This window comes from Amphibalanus amphitrite, unplaced genomic scaffold, assembly GCF_019059575.1.
Source record: "Amphibalanus amphitrite isolate SeventyFive unplaced genomic scaffold, NRLGWU_Aamphi_draft 000869F_arrow, whole genome shotgun sequence".
In the NCBI taxonomy this organism is placed as follows: domain Eukaryota; kingdom Metazoa; phylum Arthropoda; class Thecostraca; order Balanomorpha; family Balanidae; genus Amphibalanus; species Amphibalanus amphitrite.
Window position 1 is genome coordinate 53,778 of NW_024882363.1, and position 19,471 is coordinate 73,248.

The window sequence follows — 19,471 nt, forward strand, 5'->3', positions numbered from 1 at the left end:
AAACTGGATTCCAATTATGTCGACTTGTTTCTCAATTTCACTTCCTCGTTCCATTTAATGGGACCAATTATTTGAGTCTTTTGTTCTGACAGTTTTTCTGTCGATGTGAATATTCCACCGGAAGCTTCCGCCTTCGTAATTGTATGCTTCATTCGCGTCATTTTAATTGGACGCACCTTAGAACCCTATTGAACCCCGTTCTTTTGACGAAACAATCTCTAGTCACGACCTTGTGCGATGCAGTGTTTGCGGTCAGCTGTAAAAGCTCTAAGTGCCCATCTGATTGAGTTGCCCCATGCTGCTGTGCTCTGTCTCCTCCCACGAACATGACCTGTGACCTATGACCCGAGCTGGCCCCGTGACCCCTCTGGCGACCTGTGCCCCTACTCCATGACCTCGGGCATACTGTACCGTCGGCGGCTGTGTCTTCGATCCTGTCTCAGGCTCTCACATCAGATTCGACATATCCAGCGGGCTCGACAGCCGGATGACAAGCAACCAACGACGCTGGTGAACACCGGAGCTACGGAGTCGCGAACAGCAGCGTACTCGCACCAAAATACCAACCGTTACCGTCAAATCACAGCGGGCAGATCCCAGATACTTTTCACAAAGTTCTTCTAGAATACCAACGCCGTTAACTCTCAAGCTGAATGCCGGACTTCCAGACATCAAGCCTGATACTGGCAGCTATCAACCGGCTAATCAACATACAATTCAAGCCGAACCCTTTGTTACACCCCTGTCTATCGCTCAGTCACCGTACGTACCTCCGACCATACCTGTAACTTCAGAGGTTAGACCAATTGTCTCGCCTTCGAATTGACGACTGCAGTCTACACACCACAGCCTGTTTTTTCGATCTTCGGACATCTGAACCTAAAGCTGGTTCGCTGTTCGACACAACCTACCTTGAACCTACTGTACTTTAAACGGCGACAGCGTATCATAGAGAGGGGTTTGCTGGGGCGGAGTGGGGTTATGAACACGGCAATGATATCGCTTGCACAGCGCAACGGTTATGAATAGCGGGGTATTGCGAGAGCTTACATTGAATGAACTGTAAATGGTGTAACGTGCCGATAATACAGTTTGTGTGATCCACAGCTGACTGATTGATGTGGTATGCGGTGTGATTTATGATACATTGCGGATCGTGAGACAGTGGCAGTCGCCTGTTTTGGAATGTTTACACGTGGGTGTCTCGTTCGGAATGAAGCGGGAATGCGACTTATGGATTGTTACGCCGCGCGGCGTCAGTCATTTTTGATTTGCCGGAAACCCACATCAAAAGTGTCTTATCACATCAGTAAGACTTCCAGGGCTGCAGTGCGCTGTGCAACGTGCGCATCATTTATAAGCATTGCAAATACCATAAACACATGACCACCAAGTCAACACTTATTCCGTGCCTGAAGTGATACTGAGTGGCGACTTTTGGGCAGCGAGGAGTTTGAAGTAAGCTCATTGGGGTGACGGGGTCGGACATGCTGGGGCATTGAGTCTAAATTGCTGCAATGAATGTTTACTGACCAGCTGTGAGCTGATCGTAATCGCCGAATGTGAAGTGAAAACTTCCAGTATGCTACCCTTCTGTTTGTGATTGACGGCAACCGCTGTCAACTTCTGACGACCTTTGCAAGGCTGCAGCTCGTCTTGACCGCCGCGTATCTTCCACTACATGCCGTCAGGGCTCGTGGCTTTCTGCCCGACTGCATGATGTGCCCGGAGCCGCCAGTATGAGTCACCCGGCTCCGCGGCGTGTCTGGTCCGCCTGACCTGTCTAGAGGGCCAGCAGATGGTCGTTTGTCTGTCTGGGCGTCTGTCCAGTCTGTCTGGCCCTGGCCAGCCAGACCAGACAGTCCACCTGGCCAGTCAGTCTGTCTGTCTGGCCTATCCTTCCCTCGCCTATTGTCCATGAAGTTCCCAGCCAGCCTGACCAGACACTTAGACAGTCCACATGGCTTGTCAGTGTGTCTGGCCTCTCCAGCCTTCTGGCAAGTGTGCTCGCTTCGTCTGGCCCAGGGTCTGGCCCATGTAGTTCTTTTGGCTCGTCTGGTCCTGATAACCCATTAGCTTCATAATCTCGTCGCCACTCGCTCACCCAGCCGTCTCTCCGTCTGATGTCTCCGTCTCGGAGACACGTCGGAGACGGCGTGGCGCCTCGTCTCGTCTCGCGGCAGACGCCACCGATCCCCAGCTGGACTCAGCCCCGGGCCGTCTGCCAGCGGCCGGTCATTCCGACCCCCGACAAAGCGGGCGCCGACCGGTGTGGTGTGACGGTGTGCCGGCAGCGGCGTCCTCTGCTCGCCTGAAGGGCTCGCCAGTGACGACCGAATGCGTTTCAAACGGGACCGAGGAGGCTGGCGACTTGGAGAGCCTCTGGACTGTCGCGCGGTGTTGAATGAGGCGAAATAGAACGCTCCTTGAGAGGGGTTGTTGAAGGATACGTTGGTTCGAGCGGCTTTAGCGCTATTGTCACACGTTTTACGCTGAGATGTTTTTAAGGAGATAGTGTCTATTTGTCTCGAGACATATTGTGCCGTGGCGATATATGGACACCCGTCATGGATACCACTCCCCGTGTCAGCATAGGACACCGATTGTCAGTCAGACGGCGACGTGGCGCTGTGTTCCCTGTGACCTGAGTTTACCCCGGGGATAGGGTCTGATCCAGCGGGATGGCGCCCCCGACCCTCGTGACCAATGATACGACCGGCCGGAAGGGCTATCTCGGCCAATGTATACATCCCGGTCCGGAGACAAAGAACGGGGTGCCATCCGACGCCGGGCCGGCAGTCACAGCGTCCAGTGAGCGCTGACGCCGAAACTGACCGGCGCCGGTCGGCGGGCACAGTGGAAGTATCCTTCCGCTGAGACCACAGCAGGGAGCGGGTACCGGCGCCGGACCGGACCGGGCCCGGACGGCCGCCTCAGCACGCCCCGGCCGACCGGCGCGGACGTGCCCGCCAGCGGCCGTGCTGCGGCACGTCGATACCGGTCGGACCGCGGCCGAGCTCGGTGACCGGCCCAGCTCGGCCCACACGGAACTCTGCAGACCGCCGCGCCGCGCCCGGAGGCGGGCAGGACGCGCCGCCGAACGGCTAATTATCTCCGCCCTGCCGGGCCGGGGCGGGCCGCTGGCTGCATCTGGCGGCACTGCGCTTCAGGTGACTTATTTGGGCGGACTGAGAGCCGGCCGTCAGTGCCCGCCGGACCCCGCGCCCCGGACACGGACAGTCGCTGGTGGTCCGTGACTGAAAGTACCGGCCGACCCGGGCCGCCGCCGGCCGGAGAGCGGGCGACTGAGACGTCTCGGAGACGGTTCACACGGCGGAGCGTCCGAGCCGCCGCAGAAATATGGACCCAGCGTCCCACAGATCCCATGATGGCGCCTTCGTAGGTCTCAGATCTCGACTCGGTTGCCAGAACTTAAACGACCAACATCCATTCTCGGCATAACCTACCCAGAACAACGCCTCCTAATCTAACTTTCCAGTAAATTTCCTGATAACATTTTAAGGCTGAAACAAGATTTCTCAGAATCACAGGGCGCTGTGCAACGAGCTCTCTCGAGAATGAGTCGCCGGGATGCGTTTTGTTATCAGCCTATGCGATTGTCCCGGCTCTCTCCCCGTTCTGTGAGCGGGTCGCCGGGTCGGCGGCGGCGGCCGCCGGAGCGGGCCTGAAATGGGCGCCCGGCATTAGCGGGCTCAGTGGCCGAGAGTGGGGCCGCGATCAATGCTGTTAATGGGTCCGCCGGTCTGCCGGCGCTCAGTGGGCCGGCCGGCCGACGACCGCTGCCCGACGCCTGATTGGGACCGGTCGACCGCCGAGACAGAGTCGGCGAGCTGGAAGCTGAAAGGTGGACTGGACTGGACTGGGCGACTGACTGGACTGGACGTAGATCCGCCGTCCTGCCGTGCAGGTAGTCTGAATTGAATACCCGGCTGCCATGTCCGCGGCTTGGATCGAACGGCTCGACGATCCACGGCAGAATCACTGCCGGCGCACTGCAGATGGACACGCAACCACCGCACTCCCGCTGGGCGGGTCTGTTGCAGCGGTGACACGACGTCCACTCGGCATTGTTCGGGATATTTACTGCGGTGTAGTGACCGCCGCTCGGAGGACATTGTTGCCTTTGCGGGCGGTGACGCCGCAAGTGCGTCGTCTTGAGCTAGAGACGGCTGTGATCGTCTCTGCCCGTCTCCGCCCGTCCGCACACCGGGTGACGACGGGCGCAGCGGGCACTGAATCTCTCGCTGACGTGCGTCGGACACCGCTCGGGTAACCGGAGCGCGGCTGTCTTGCGCCGCTCTGATACCATCGCGCCTCTCCTGTGGTGGCGGTGAAGCCGCCGGTGCCGGCGGGACCGGGTCGTCGGACCGACCGACCGGCCATTGTCGGGACGCAGTGGGCCGAGCGGGTCCGGCGCGCTCCAACCGTGCAGCGCGGCACGGCTGGAGACCGGCGCAGCGCCGCCGCCGCCGGCGGGTCTTTGTCGCTCGTGACAGCGCCGGGGCGTCGCGGCGGACTCGACTGACACGCCGCTTTGTGGCCGCTGTAAATCAGGGCCCGACCGTGCCCGCCCGCCGACGGCACGGGTTGGAGCGGGAGCCGTGACCTGGTGACGGGCACGGAACGAAACGACACGGCACGGCATGGTATGGCCTGGGGATCAGAAGGTTTGGCGAGAGCGGATGGGGTGATGAGCGATTTGCTTCGCTGGTAACCGCACGGCGGGAAGCGGCTCCGTGGAGTTGTGGCCTTGCCATGCCGTGCCTTCCATCTTGCCGTGCCGTGGCTTACCACGCCGTGCCGTGCCCCAGTGGCGGCCAATTGCGCCCGGCCGGCAGGACGGCGCGCTCGTGTGCTCCGCTTTTGACGGGCGGCTGTTGCTTTTCACTTATTCCAGAGCCGTGTGTTTGTGGAACTGGACTGACGTCTTTGCGTCAGGTGGAAGGCTGTTTTTCCGGTTTGGAGCGAGGTATTTATCGCGAGGAGTTTTATTCTAGCTGTAATGTGTGCTGAAAACACGCTGTTTTATGAAATACTTCGGAGTTGTAGCGTCTTCGAATCTGAACAGTGAGCGTGTTTTGTTATTTCTGTAGCTTTCGTGAACTCGGTTTTCCGCGAAACCGACAGGTCAATTGACCGGCTGACATCGGGTCGACTCTTCTATGTCGATTGGTGGCGAACGGTGCAGTGGAAGCCTTGGAAGTTCGGACTATTTCAGTCTTAGAAATCACATGCAAAATAGATGGCGGCGCGAACGACTCACTCTCACGCAACTCAGCGAACCCGGTGGTCCGTCGATGCTGATTGTGTGGCTTCGGGCCGAACGTTTCCGCCAAACTTGGACTCAATTTCGGCCGCTCGTAGCCACCCGCCTCTGAGAAGTGTCGACAGGGGCCGCCTGTGGCCACGACCTCGGCTGATCACGTGACTCAATCCGCCCACCGCTGATTGCAACACGTGACCGGAGTGAGCCGATCACTCTGCGAGAGGTAAGAGATCGATTTCCTCGCTCGGACCCCGGTAATGGTGCTTACAGGAGCTGCTCACCGATCAATATCCAGGGGCGCGCCGCCGCTCCGATTCATACCAACGCCCGATCCAGATTCTGATTGCATGTTGCAATATCAGTGTCAACGGCCCGAGAGGCACGGAGGGTTTCCCACCGCCTCTACCGGCTGGGAGCACGTGGCTGACGCCGGGTCTGCCGCGCTGAACTGAGCCGGCCCAGCTCGACCCGGCTCGGCTCCCGTGGTAGCACAAGCTGAGGATCGTTCGGCGCGGGCGCCGCTGCCACCACCGCCGCCGAGGCGTCTGGTCGCATAACGATCACAGGGAGTGGGCCGGGGTGACCTGGGAAGGTCGGTATGGGCGGTGAGAGGTCCGGAGAACAGGCGTCTGGGGCAGACAGCTTTGTCTGGAGCCTGCTGCCTGTGTGCCAGGTTATTATGTCCGCGTGTGTTGAGGTCTGGAAGTCGCTTCACCCAAGATCACTAACAAATGCTAGGCTTCACCCTCGACAAAGGAATGTGCCCTTTGTTGGAATGCATGTAACATTAATTTTTCAGCGAATTTGGTTGTGTTCTATTCGGTAGCCGAATGACTCAGTTGGCCCGCCAGCTGCAGATTGCTGCCATTCGTCGGGCCGTTTCGCTAGATTGGGCGCCAGAAGACGACACTTTCTTCTTGCATTCATCTGCGCGGCTGTGAATCATTGCCGTCCGGTCTGCAGCACAGCCGTCCTCCTCGGGCGGGGGCGGGGGCGGCGCGGAGCCGCGCCACTTGTCAGCTGCCGCGCGCCAATTGCCTCAATCGGGCCGAGTGCGTGCCTCGGCGGCCGGCGCGCGTGCCTGTTTTCGTCCCGTCACCGCCGCTGACGCCCACGCGGCCGCCTCCGCTGCGGCCGGGACAGTCGTCACAGCAGTCTCGGGCCGCGGTCACAGCGCCAGCCGTAGCAGCCATCACAATAGCCGTGGTCAGAGCAGTCGTCTTAGCGGTCTCGGGCGTATCAACAGCCGCAGCCGCAGCCCCAATCGTACCAGCCATCACAGCAGTCACGGCAGCGTCTCAGCAGTCAGCTGCAGCCGCAGCCGCAGCAGTCGTCACCGGCCGGAGCTCTCAAAACAGTCGCAGCTGCCGCCTGTGGACAGCGGGCGCTGAGCGCTGCGGTCTGCTATCTATCGGTCCTTATCTACCCTCGCCGAGTGAGATGGACGGGGTGCCGCTCGGCCCGTCTGTGGGGTGTGGGTGAGACGCCGTATCGGCACCGGCGGCGCCGCGAGCCGCCCCGCTGAGGTCACCGGTGATGAGACGCCCGGTAATGACCGGATGCGACGTCGGCGGCGCAGCGCGCGGAGATTGTTTGGGCAGCACAGCGCTTCGTCGGCCGGTTGTTTTACATCCCGGGACAGTTTGACACGGACCTTGGACGGACGCGCTGACAGCGGCCTGTGTGGCCCGGCGTGTTAGGACAACCGTACCGAGGGACCGGGGACAGCGTGCAACTGGGAGAGGGCGGGGAGGGTACGGCGGGAAACGAGGGTAGAGTGGAGGGGTAAACAGGGCAGATAACGCAGGGAATGGATGTGTGGTAAGATTGGTGTGTTCGTATGACCACGCGACCGAGATATAAGACACAACGAGCTACGGCACTTGAACCTGGAAAGGAATGCGATTCCTACTTAGCTGTTGACCGTGCTTGAATTGATTGCCTACATTGTTAATCTTACCACCATAAAGACGTGTTATCATAAGAATTGTGTGGACTCAACCATCAACCACTTAAAATGTGACACACGTCTAACTGTTGATAGACAGGCGCGTTGAGTACTCGACCAACAGCGCCTCTTATGACACCGATCGAGCTGATGAAACGCATTGCAATCATCAACCACTTCACACACAAGTCGGTGCTAATCGTTGATAGACCGGACCGGCGTGCTGAGTGCTTCACTAACAGAGCCTCGCTTGACGCCGATCAGCAGTCCGCGGCCGTCGTCGCGGCGGGCACGGCCGGTCGAGCGTCTCCGTGCCACTGGTGCATCTTTAATGTCACGTCGATGGGAGGGGGTAGGGGAGGGTGGCGGTGGGCAGACGTGCGGTAAATCTGTCCCGCCCGGGCCCCGTTCCGCTCGCCCGGGGCCGGCTCAGTCCGGATGGGTATCGACCGGGTGGCCGGCGACCGAACTGAGAGCGAATTTCACCTGGTCAGGGCGATAGGAGGCGCTCAGTTGGACCGGGAACACACTCAGGTTGGGGGAGGGGCCGTCGGCGGTTAGAAGGGTGGGCTGAGTTGGTGTTCGGTGACCAAGGGAGAGGGAGGGAGTTGAGGCCCTATCGGTGCTCAGGGGACTGAGTAAGTGTTTAGTGGCCATGGGAGAGGGCAGCTGGCTGAGTTCGTTTTTAGTGGTCAGAAGGATGAACTGAGATGGTGCTGTGTGCCCACACAGTTTCAGCCCAGTCCCGGTCTGATCCCAACCCAGACTGAACACATCTGGTTCCCATTCGCACCGACCGGCCTTGATGATTCAGACACCCGGCCAGCGCGGGCTGCACGCCGTCGCCCAGTCCCCGCTCTGGGGTGCGAGTTCCCTGCTACCGGTGACACCGTGCAGGGTGTATTTTAGGGACGCCGTCCGTCAGGGACCCGGCGGACCTCGGAGGTGACCGGCGGCGATAACCATGATGGAATATGATTCGAATGGCGCCCGAGTGGCAATTTGCCTCAATATCTGATCACCGAGAGGCGATACTTCACGTGTATTGCTCGTTGTCAAATCGAATCACCGCTCCTGTCGCCTGTAAGTGATGCTCTTCACTGGCGGTGCTGAATGATGACCGTCTCGGCGCTGCCCCCGGCCGGCCGTCCAGCCATTTCTGCGTACTGTTGGGCGTTCCGGCACGGGCCGACCGACGAGGCGGGGCCACTGAACCACCTCTGTTCGCGGGCCGAGCCGCACGCGCTGGCCGGAGATGAGCTCCCCATTGTGTCTGACAACTGACGGAGCGGCGCCGGCGGCCGCGCGTGACGCACGATGGCTCCCGAGGGCGCAACTTCGGGGCGCTCGGACCGCGACCCGGCCTACAGACTCCTGACGGATGTCGGGTGGCCTCGAGGTCGGTCAGGAACTCGCCGGAGCGCAGCGCCGGGCGGAGGGTGAGCTCCGGCGACAGGGCGTCTCTGCGGAGCTGCGGGCGGCGCCGGGCGGACCCAGTTTCACCGCCCTGGCAAGTCACCGCCGGCTGGCCTTCGCCGCCTCCCCAGCGCCGCCCCGGAGCCGGGCCGAGGTGCCGCGCGGACAAAGGCCATGTTGACAGTGAGACCCGGCTGGTGGAGAGCGCCGTTGTTTGCAAGTGGAGCGCGCCGGTGCGTTTCTCATTTTTGCGCCGAGGCGGGGATGAAGCGGGTCGTGCCGGCGTGGTTGGAATGTGTTGTCGAGCGCGGCAGCCCGGGCGGAGGTGTGAGTGTAGGTCACTGGGGGTCACCCAATGTCACACTGTCGCCCGCTGCTCGCCGGTGCTGTGGCTGTCGCTACCGGCCGGCGACCTCGAGGTGTCCGGCCGCCCTTCGCGGCGTGCGGTGACTAATGAGTTCCGTGCCAGTCGCCACGCTCACCGCCTTTCTCCCTCCCTCCCCTCACACACATACAAACACACACGTCGGCTAACCGCCGCCCGCGCCGCTGCTGTCGCTGGGAGCCCGACCAGTGACGGACGTGACGGCACGGTGGCTGTCGCGCCGGGTCGTGACGGCACCCGTGACCTTTCGCCCCGGCGACGAGCCGGCTCCCCCACTCCCCTGACCGACCCCGACCCGCCACGACGAGTTTAACCTCTGAAACCCACGAGCCGCCCACTTGCGGCTTCCTCCGACCATCGTGATACCATTTACTCCGGGCCGTCGATGGTATCTGACCTTTCTCAACGTGTCCGACGGCTGTCGGTGTCAATCGTTATTTTACGTGGTCTTGTGTCGAGCGGCGGCGACGCTCCCAGAGGATATCCTTACTGGAGCGTTCATTGACCGCGTCTGGCGACTCGAGTGGGGCTGTCGAACCGTTCAGACCCCCCTCTACCCCTCTACCGTCGCGGCCGACGCCTTGGTCGCCGCCGGTTCGTTTGGCCGTCCGCGCTGACACAGAGAGCAGCTGCCGACTGCTGACGGGAGTTCGACTCGACGCTCACGGAGCCGACAGATGGGCGGTCTGGGGAGGGGTGAGGGCCGGCCCGCAGACAGATGGGTGAGCCGGGAGTTGGACAGATGGAGGCGACCGGGGTCGCGCCCGGCCCGACTGCGAACTCGGCGTCTTTATTGGCCTCGACTGCGAACTCGGCGTCTTTGCTGCCCTCAGGGATGCTTTTGATGGGGACCATCGTCTCCGTGACGTTTTGTTCAGTGCATTAGCGCGAATTTTTCTGAACACAAGTTCTACGAGACATACTGGCTCGATTGTAAACCATGTGCTCGCCTTGTGTGATGGAAGCCTTGGTAGCATTGTCAGGATCGCTGGCGGCCACGTATCGCCCGAGTGGGTAACATGTCCTACTGTCCCCTGTGGCTTAACCGACTCACTACGATGGCTGATGGCCCAGAACGATACCTGTGCCTGGAGCCTCGTCAGACTGTTGACATGCGATGCTCTCAATCAAGGCCATTCATAGACCCCGTCGGCTGAAAAACTGATCGTGCTCGTGTATGTAGGTATAGGTGTGTGTATGTGTATGTGTACATGTATATGTGTTTGTCCGTCAAGGATGTTGTAATAAATTGATGATGATGATTGATTGGGGTGCTGACGGAGATACCGGCGCGTGGCGGGGCCACCCCGCCCGGGCGGTGAACTGAAAGGGAAATGCGGCAGTTGACTGGCACCAGCTCGACTATTGATGGTGCTGCGAAATTGCTTCCCCGGCGAGACGTGTGCAAACAATGCGTCTGAATAACATTCCCAGGACGCTCCTGAAGGACTTGTGCACTTTTATGTCTGCTCTACAATTGCTCTGTAGTTGAAAGCCACTTCTATGTATTCCTGCGTAGATAGGTAAACCGCTGCATTGTTTAGATACGCTCTAACTTCTAAGTAGTGTAACCGACGTGAGCACTCGGACCGACCAGCGTCGATAATTGGACCAGACTACGTCAGAAGCCAAATCAGTCAACATCAGGAGTCCACTGCTTTCGTCAGTCTAGAGGCTGACCTGCCGTACTCAGGAGTTGGTCCAGCGTCAGGAGTCGAACCTCCTGACGTAAGTTGTCAGGCCTGCCAGCGTCAGGAGTTCCCTCAGTGCACCCCAGAGATCCCGTGACGCCCGGTCGGTGTCGTTCGATGTCCGGACGACACGCGAGCAGCCCGACACGTGTCCACGGGGACCGGTCACCGACACCGGCCCGTCCCTGTCCGGGAGCGGCACGAGGCAGGGACTTCACCGGTGGTGTGATAACCAGAGGCTTCAGCAAATGCAACATGCATCTGCAGGCCCCACAGGACAGTTGGAGATGGTAATGCTGTACTGAAATGAGAGCCTGACGTCAACTCTCCACCGCAAACGTTTATGCAGGTTACTGCGCTTCCCGCTGGATATCGATGGCGTTTGGCTTTTCAGCATATTAGGCTGCTTTTCAGCCTATTTCACTCTAACACCGGATTGACACAGGATTTCACAACGCTTTCTCTCAAACACAGGATTATCTGAAGCTCGATATCAACCCACCTTACACGAGCTCAGACGCCCCAAAATCTTACTGCGTCTAGATTTGAGCTTATCATCTTTCCGTTCGGGAATGAATCCTGACTGGCCAAGGGACCGCCTCACCACGCGGCTCCCTTCTGTCTCTTAGCCTGGACGCTGCCCGCGCCTCTGAGACCCCGCCGTCCTCTGAGGCTCCATTGGCGAGCGGTGCTCCGAACAATGGCTGCATGGGCTGCATTGTGCGCGGCGCCGGTCCGGTGGGGGCGTCTGAATTAAACCGGCCGTCAATATCGCGAGTCGCGGGCGGCGGCGCTCTGGCGTCGGCGCCGGCCCGTTTTTCTCAGCTCTGCATAATGTCAGGCTGTGTCGTGGATCGTCTGGAGTGGTGTGTTACGATCGTCTCTCGCTGGGTTTTACCCGATCGGTGTTCGAACGGCACCCCATTGGCGCCGAGCTCGGCCCATGCCCGCTGATGGAGACCATCCAAATTCCGATGGTCTGCCGGGCCCGGCGCGGTCTGGGGCCATGCGATACGGTCGGCTGGTCATCAGCTAGCCCGCAGGCGACAGACTAACACATTTACCGCCCGGTCGCCGCGACAGTTTGCGCCATTATGCGCAGCATGGCGATATTGAATCCTGAGCGACCACTTGGTTGGATGGCCCGGCGGCCGCCCTGGGATATGGCAGCTCTGCCGCGATGACGTCAGAGTCGCCTGCGGGATATTGACGGGGTATAGGCCGGCGGTGAGCCGAATGGACGAGCTGGCCTGTCTGTGTCAGGGTTTGGTTAGCTCATGTTCACGGCCAACTCCTGCCGTTTCTCTGACTTATCGTCGCCGGCGCCATTTCGCCGCGGCGTGGTCGCCATTTAGTCTCATCGGAACGCGCCCATGAGTCCATCTCGGCCCTATTTCGGCTTTCTCATACTGGCGGCCGCATCCGACAGTTTAATTAACTGAGTATCCGGCCGCGGCAGTTATTCATCCGGAGACTATTTGCGGCCATCGTTATTCACGTTTGGAGCTCGTTCATTGATACGGCTCTATGCGCTTCCAAGAAAAGTGTCCCTGTGGCGGCAGTAAAAGGCGAAAAGACGTTGGTCAGGCCAAAATACGGTTACTTATGGAAATGTGGATGCTCTATTCGCTAAATCTCGTCACATCATCGTTAATGTCCAGACTGCGGTGCATTTCGGTGAAAGATGACCAAGTTAATATTTTAGGTGACACGATCATTAGCGCCACCCTACTTGCGGTGGTTTACTTGCATTTACTGCCAATTCAACCAACCAGACCAAGGGACCGGATGGTTCAGACTTCAGACGTAGAAAGGAAGCCCGCTTTCTGCACGTGTGCTCCGATTTGGGGTTTCTTGCAAGCTGTTCAGGCTCACATAGGCATTTCGGAAATTCAATGGCGTGGAAATTCAACCTTTTCGTAAAATGTTGCATGGTATTGGAAAGCATGCCAAGCAGCGATTGCCGCCATTTAGGGACCTGAATACGGACTGGCGTAGTTGTGGTATAGTAGCCTTCTTTGTTAAACACGCTTCCTGCTATGACAAATCATCCTTGCGCCGTATTACGGCCAATGATGATTTAATCCAGGCGTCGATATACATAGTCCGATCAGCAGGACTAACGTGTTTGCTCACTACCAATTACTTCATTGACAAAGCCGGCGTGATACATTACGTGATCGTTCGATGTCGCCGCGGTGGGACTCAAACCGCTTTATGGCCGTGTGGCGCAGTCAATATGAAATAAAACAGTGGCTACTTTTTGCCGGGCGGCTAGGCTATGGTTTGTGGCCTGGTTGGAGCGCGTGATTGACTGCCGGCGAATGGCTGGAGCTGCAGCCACTCGGCGGAAAGGGAGCGGCAAGTGCCGCGTTCTCAGCTCCGCAGCTGGACGCCCGTTTGTGGTGTGACTCATGTCATTTGTCGACCGTGATGTCTATTATTCGCAACTGGTTGTCAATGATGTACTGGCGGGCGACATTGTGGGCCGGTTTTCAGGCTTAGGTCGCCGCTTGTGTGCATTTCGGCGCATTCCTGGCGTGCGCAGGAATTCCGCCGCCGACAGCGGTGACATATTTTCCTCATCCATCCACCTCGATTGGCGGTGAAGGTCGCTGTGCCGCCCCAGCAGATGCCGGCACCGCCTCGCGGTGGGCCCGCCGACCCGGCGCCGCTCCGACCCCGGCACTCCGCGGCCGAACACGAGTTTGATGAGTTGCCTCCGTGTCAACCGCGCCAAGTGTGCCCACGGGAAATGTCTGCGACGGCGCTCAACTTCTCTCGCTCAATCCGATTGCATAGCTCAACTTGTGCGCTCCTCTGCGGAGACGGGCGGCAATGTGTCCGATTGACTGCTCTAACAAACCCGGTGACCCGGCCGCTGCAGTGGTCACCGTGGACGGCGCCTCGCTCGGCGTTTTTCGGCTGCCGTGATATCATTTCAGAGCATTACACCGGCCCCCGGCCGCCGCCATTTCCCAATAACCTGCAATCACCTTGGGCTATTCGTGCCAATATGACGTTTTTACGGGATGGGACTCGGCCAGCCTCTGGCGGTGGCTGTGTCAGTGGAATTGGACGCGGCGATATCCATTTGGCCGGCATTATCGGCGGCTCGTATTCGGACAGACAGTGACACCTCGGAGCCGATGATTGAGCGCGGCTGCCGAGCGCGAAATGACATCAGGAAACCCGGACCGCCGGAGAGGGAACTCGCTCCCTTTGATCCCCGATCTGTGGGATTTCGGAAATAGCCCAGGATGTGGTCGCTGGGGACTGCGGCGAGGAGTGTTTCGGGGTGGGTTTAGGTGACGCTCTCTTTCACGGTGGTCACGGACTGCCGGAGATAACGCCACTTCACGTCAGGTGACGTCATAACTTACACGGACGATGACGGCTAGCCCATCCTTTTTGGTGTGGCGGCTCTGGTACGTGTCATGCTGGAGCCGGTACTTTTTCTAGGTTATCACAAAAACGAATTCTCATGAAGCAGAACTTGCTAAGAGACTTTTCAGGGCTGAGAAGCTCTGGACAGGTATAGAGATTGGTCATTATCAGATGTCTTTATCAAAAGGAAATGACTTGCTTCATTCATTTTGTACGTAGCGTTATTGTAGCTTTGCAACTGCGTGGGAACTCCCTGCTGTTGCTCAACGATCCCGGTTTTGCCAGTAGACCTTGAACAAAGTCTTTACTGGCAGTATCGACTGAAAATCCTGCTATGTGTGTTAGGCTGGGATAGAGCTGACATTTGGGGACACCTTTCCAATACTCCCTGGACCTCCGTATACTGGATCGGCCGACACATCAGGTCCGATTGTGTGCAATACCTATTCAGCATAACCACCCGGGTATAATCCGTCTTATCCTCCGCACATCTGCTCTGCCCACACCAGACTGACACGAGAGCTAGCCGACGCTCACTTCGCAGATACAGACGAGCCATTTGACGGCGAATATCGGCTAATATTCGGACCAGACCACCGCGGCGGAGGCGGGTCCGTTATGTCGGTCGGGGCTCAGTAACGGATCAGAGGTAACCCGGGCTTATCATCGACAGCGAGCGGCTGCCCCGCCCGCCCTGAGGTCGCGCGCCGCTCGCCCCCGCCCGCCGCGGCACCTTTGGCAGCGAGGTCAGCCGGACGGGGTATCGGGACCGCCCAGGGAGATGGGGGGGGGGGGGCAGTGGTGCCCTGCTCTGTGTCCGATTACCTCCATTAAGTGTATAAATGGGTGATGAGCGGCTGAAAGCATGAAGGACTCACGGTCCCTTTCGAATTAAGCCCGACTCCACCACGACACAAGACCTCCTCAGAGACCTTACTGAGAGGAGATCCGTGTTTGGTTTCGCTTTATTCTGCAGAGGATTGTGGGAATCGGGCATGGTCCTAGTGGGAAAGTTTGAAATATGTTGGGGTATCATGGAGGGATTGGCTAACAGTCACGTGAGTCCAACCCATGGCCCGACGCCAGACACCTTTGAGCTACCACCCAGACTCGCATATCCTCGCGTCCCGTACGCACAGTATGACCCATGGGCCGTCCCGGGCTCTCCTGCCCGTCCGTCCCCCCGCGCTCCGCTCTGGCTGGGGAGGAGCGTGTCTGCCGGTCCGTTTCTTGCTGTCACCCAGCGCAATGAATCACGGCGGCTCAATGCTCGGCGGCGGCTGATGTATGATGGCCGCGGCGGCGCCGGCCGGCACGGCGGCAGACGCGCCGGCTGCGTGCCCGCTGGGACGGCCGCCGATCGATGAAGGTGTGTTTGGGGAGCCGGCCATGCAGCGTCGGTGTCGCTGTGACCCGGCCAATACCGTCAGTGGATGTTAGCTCAGCCAGAGGGCAGGTGAATGAACCGGGTGTAGCTATGTGACGTCCTTGAACTTTGAGGATTGGTAGGTTATAGTGTCGAGTCGTGACTGTGTGGCCATCGTGACCTCGTGACTCGGCCCGGTCTGTTTACGCGTGCAGCTGATCCGGCTGCTCAGGCGGGATCAGCTGGGATCATACGGGCTCGGCGCGGATCACACGGGGATCACCGAGGGCCGGCCGGCCGGCGCGCCGAACACCAGTTATAATGGGGAAACGGCAGCGGCCCGGCGGCCAGTTGCCATTGATTTTCGCCGCCGGCCGCCATTCGGGCCCGGCCGTAAAGCTCTGTTACCTCACACGGCCGAGATCGAAGCCGCCTGTCGCCCGGTGGCGCCGCGCCGCGGACGGACGGCGAACTAGAGCCGAGCGGGGCGCCCCGCCGCGCCGCCCGTAAAAGGGAGCCGCTCGGCGCGTCCGATTGACACCCAGCTGTTTTACAGAGAGCTGTGCTCTGTGGCGGCGGCCCGGTCCGATGGGCTGTCAGGCTGACGCCGCGGCTGCCACCGCTCACCTTTTTACCGCCAGTCTGCCGACCGGGCCGGTCCGACCCGCGACCCGAGCCTGAGGTCGTGCTCTCGCGGCTCGTAACCGATTTGCAATGCATAGTTGTGGTGGCGGCCGTTACCGCACTGACGGCCTTGACTCCGCCGTGTCTCCCCTCTGACGGCTCGGCGGCGCGGAGGTCGTCACTGGAGCCTCTGTGCCCGATTGGCACCTCTGTCCGGCGTGGCGGCGGGCTTTGAACGCGCGACAGGTGCGCGGATCGGCTAGTGGCCCCTGTGCGCCGACTTTTATGGTCGGCGGGATGACACCATGTCACTCAGCTGAACACCGAGTCATTGCGGTCGGATGGCCGATGTGCGTGGAATGTGATGGGAAAGTGCCATTCGCCTAGGTGCGTAGAGGGACAGTTTATGACAGGCTCTGAGATAGTAAACGGGTTTCCCATATCCGAATAAATCAATATTGAATTAAACCTTTGAGCTTCACTTCCATTATTTAGATTATTTCGACGGGACAATGTTACACTAGTTATTCTATGTAGAAGCCGAAAAAGCAGCCTGCTTTTGATTGTGCAACTAACTTACACACGCTGTGCCGATGCCTGACCTCCGTCCTCCGGTAGCCTAACTGCAAGTCACTCTGACCGGACTAAGGCACATGCCGATCGAGGAGAGACTGTAGCCGGTTTCATCAGGCGGATGTAGATGAACTCCGCGAGCCGAGCGAACGCCGGACCCGCGCGCTGATTTGTACATGACGGAGGTCGCGTTCGGCCCAACAACTAACTAAGCTCACATGCATACTTTTATTGAGCATGAACTCTGTTCATATTTACTCTGTACAAACTCTGTGAAGCATCTTTTGCCATGAGCGGTTCAAGCATGTCAGGTGGTGAGTTAAAAGCATTTGATACAAATCTTTTACACAAGATCTCGGCTGAACTTTTGACCTGTGAAGTGTGATCCGACTTGGTGCGTCTCGCAGTGTGTAGCCGACAGCTAAGGAAGTTGGAGTTTGTCTGAGTCAGTCTGAGGCAGTGTGTTGAAGTCTGAGGCAGTTCGTGGAAGTCTGATAGAATCTGAGGCAGTCTGAGGAAGTCTGGTTACGAGTTCTGGATTGTGGCGGTATGCGGTACCACCATCATCTCTCGCTCTCTGCCCCCACCGCTCCCTTACACCCACCCCCACGGAGGCGGTCACGGTGACGCCCAGTCTCGGCACTCCGCGCCGCCCGCGGAGCACACCCGCCGTGTCAGGTCGGCATTCCTCTGCGGCCCGGCAGGCCGGTATTGGGCGTAATATCAGCCCGCCACAGTGCGCCGCCGACACAATGAAACTATGTAATAATGCACGGGATATGCAGGCGTGCCGCCAACCAGCCAATAGCCATCGGGGACCGACACGATTAACGGCACTGCGGATTGGTCGGGCACTGTGACCGTGCTCCTTTTTTGCTGCTGCCGTTTAAAGAGGCTTCAGCTGGTTTTGTTTTTCATTGCATATTAGTGACCTTCCCATTAAACGATCTAGAGGTACTGTGCACTCGGCACGTCTCACGATCATTGCCCAATGTCCAACCTCGTCTATGAAATGAGAATATAACTAGAATATAATTACCAGTGTTCAGTGCCCATGTTACGAGTTGCATGTCTGGTGAGGCCTCCATGCAGACATGGCAACAGGACACTACTGGGCCGGCATCGCTCATCAGTCACAACTCTGGTAACCGGTAGCCTTCCGGTAGTCGGAAGTCGGTAGCCGCTGCCGACTGAGGTGCAGTGGGTGGTGGCCTGAGGACCTCAGGAGGACCAAGAGAAGCCCAGAAAAGTTTCCGGAACGGCCAGACGATAACAGAGAAGGCGTGCTGTGACATCAGTCGGGAGCGGGGAGCAGCAGCCGCTGCAGAAGGGCCGACCGGTGCCGGCACACACACGGGGCTCTGTCTCGGTGCGCCCCGTGCCGACAATCACGTTGCTCCGTCTCGATCTGCCCTGGTCCGTCTGGCCGCAGACGGCGCGTTATGGATGGGCCGGCGATGGCGTCTGATTGCCGCCGGTGAGATGGAGCGGCGCGGCAGTGGCGTGACGTCAGACCAGGGGGTAACGGTGGGTGGGTGAGACCAGAGGGTGCTGCTAGGTGTGTGGGAGGCCATCCGCTACTGATGGATCAGACTGGCACTAGTGGTGGTGATTGAACAACATGATAAAGTGGAACTGATGGGCAACTAGCAGAAAGCAGCGGTTTTGGGCGACTGGGTCGGAGACCAAGCTCTCATCAGATACATTTGTGCATTGCATGACCAGTGATCATAATGTCCAGTAGCCGGGTTCTTTGAAGGACAGGCTGGCAGAACACGCGACCATGAGATCTGCTGCTGTCTTGTCAGGACGCTGAATGTCTGTCTGCTCTGGGCGGACCCGGATCGGGAGCTGTTGTACCGTTCCGATCAGGTGTATCAGCTGATGTTCTGTTACCGGCCGAACTCTACTCTGGGTGATGCTTGATAGTTGGGTGGTCAGAGACAAGGAAGTGCCGTGACTTTTAAACAGCGATTGAATAGCCATGATGCTCAGGTGTGGATCTGGTGGGCAGCTTTGTCATTGGTTGTGCTGTCGTTGTGGTGCTGCCATAGTGACACGGCCACTTATTAGTAAAGAAATCCTGACCGTCACTGAGCCTCTGTCATTCAGTCTTTGTCACGGGGCTCCGTTACAGGGACACGCTTACTGACATTACCCCGGGTCGGGACGGCGACAGGGGTCCGTCACCTCCCCTCTGCCGGCGCCGATGTAAATGAACGAGACCCGCCGCTCTGGCGTGCCGGCCCGGCCGCTCTCACTGACAAGAGGCCCGCAGTTTTAATATGGCGGACGTCCGAGCGTCGGCCGCGGCCCCAGAAATGAAATTGGATTGCAGCGTGGTGGCGGCTAATTAGGGAAAAATTGGAAATGGGTCTCAGCTCTCATATGAAAATTGGAAATGGGTTTCAGCCCCAGCATGATAATGAGAAGTGTATTCAAAGAGAGTGAGACGTTCTGATTAATGCCACTCATTTTGCCAAAAAGTTCTATGAGCTTCGCTGGGACAGGGGCATATTCATCATGGTCCACGAAAGTTCTTCGCATAAATGCCATTTCCACGAAATATTCCGAAGCCCTCACGCTGCGCACGGAAATCATGAAATGGAAAGGGCAAGAGTCTTCAAATTGTACCTATTGCTAACGCTTATGCGCTTATTTACAGTGATATGCTTTCACTGTTGGTGTTCACAATTTTGTTATTTGTATTAGTCTAAGTTTAGGGTCGGGCTGTGTTTTGCCTCTGTTAGGTAAGCAAAGGTGCAAAGGTATCCTGATCGATCGGTTCGGCGGC

At 58.6% G+C, this 19,471-nt stretch overlaps 1 protein-coding gene across 8 annotated transcripts in view; it reads left to right on the top strand.

Annotated features, from left to right (window-relative positions):
• Nucleotides 1-19,471, top strand: part of LOC122367418 (tyrosine-protein phosphatase Lar-like) — a 135,234-nt gene that overhangs the window by 14,758 nt on the left and 101,005 nt on the right. The gene's annotated exons all lie outside the window — the stretch shown is intronic.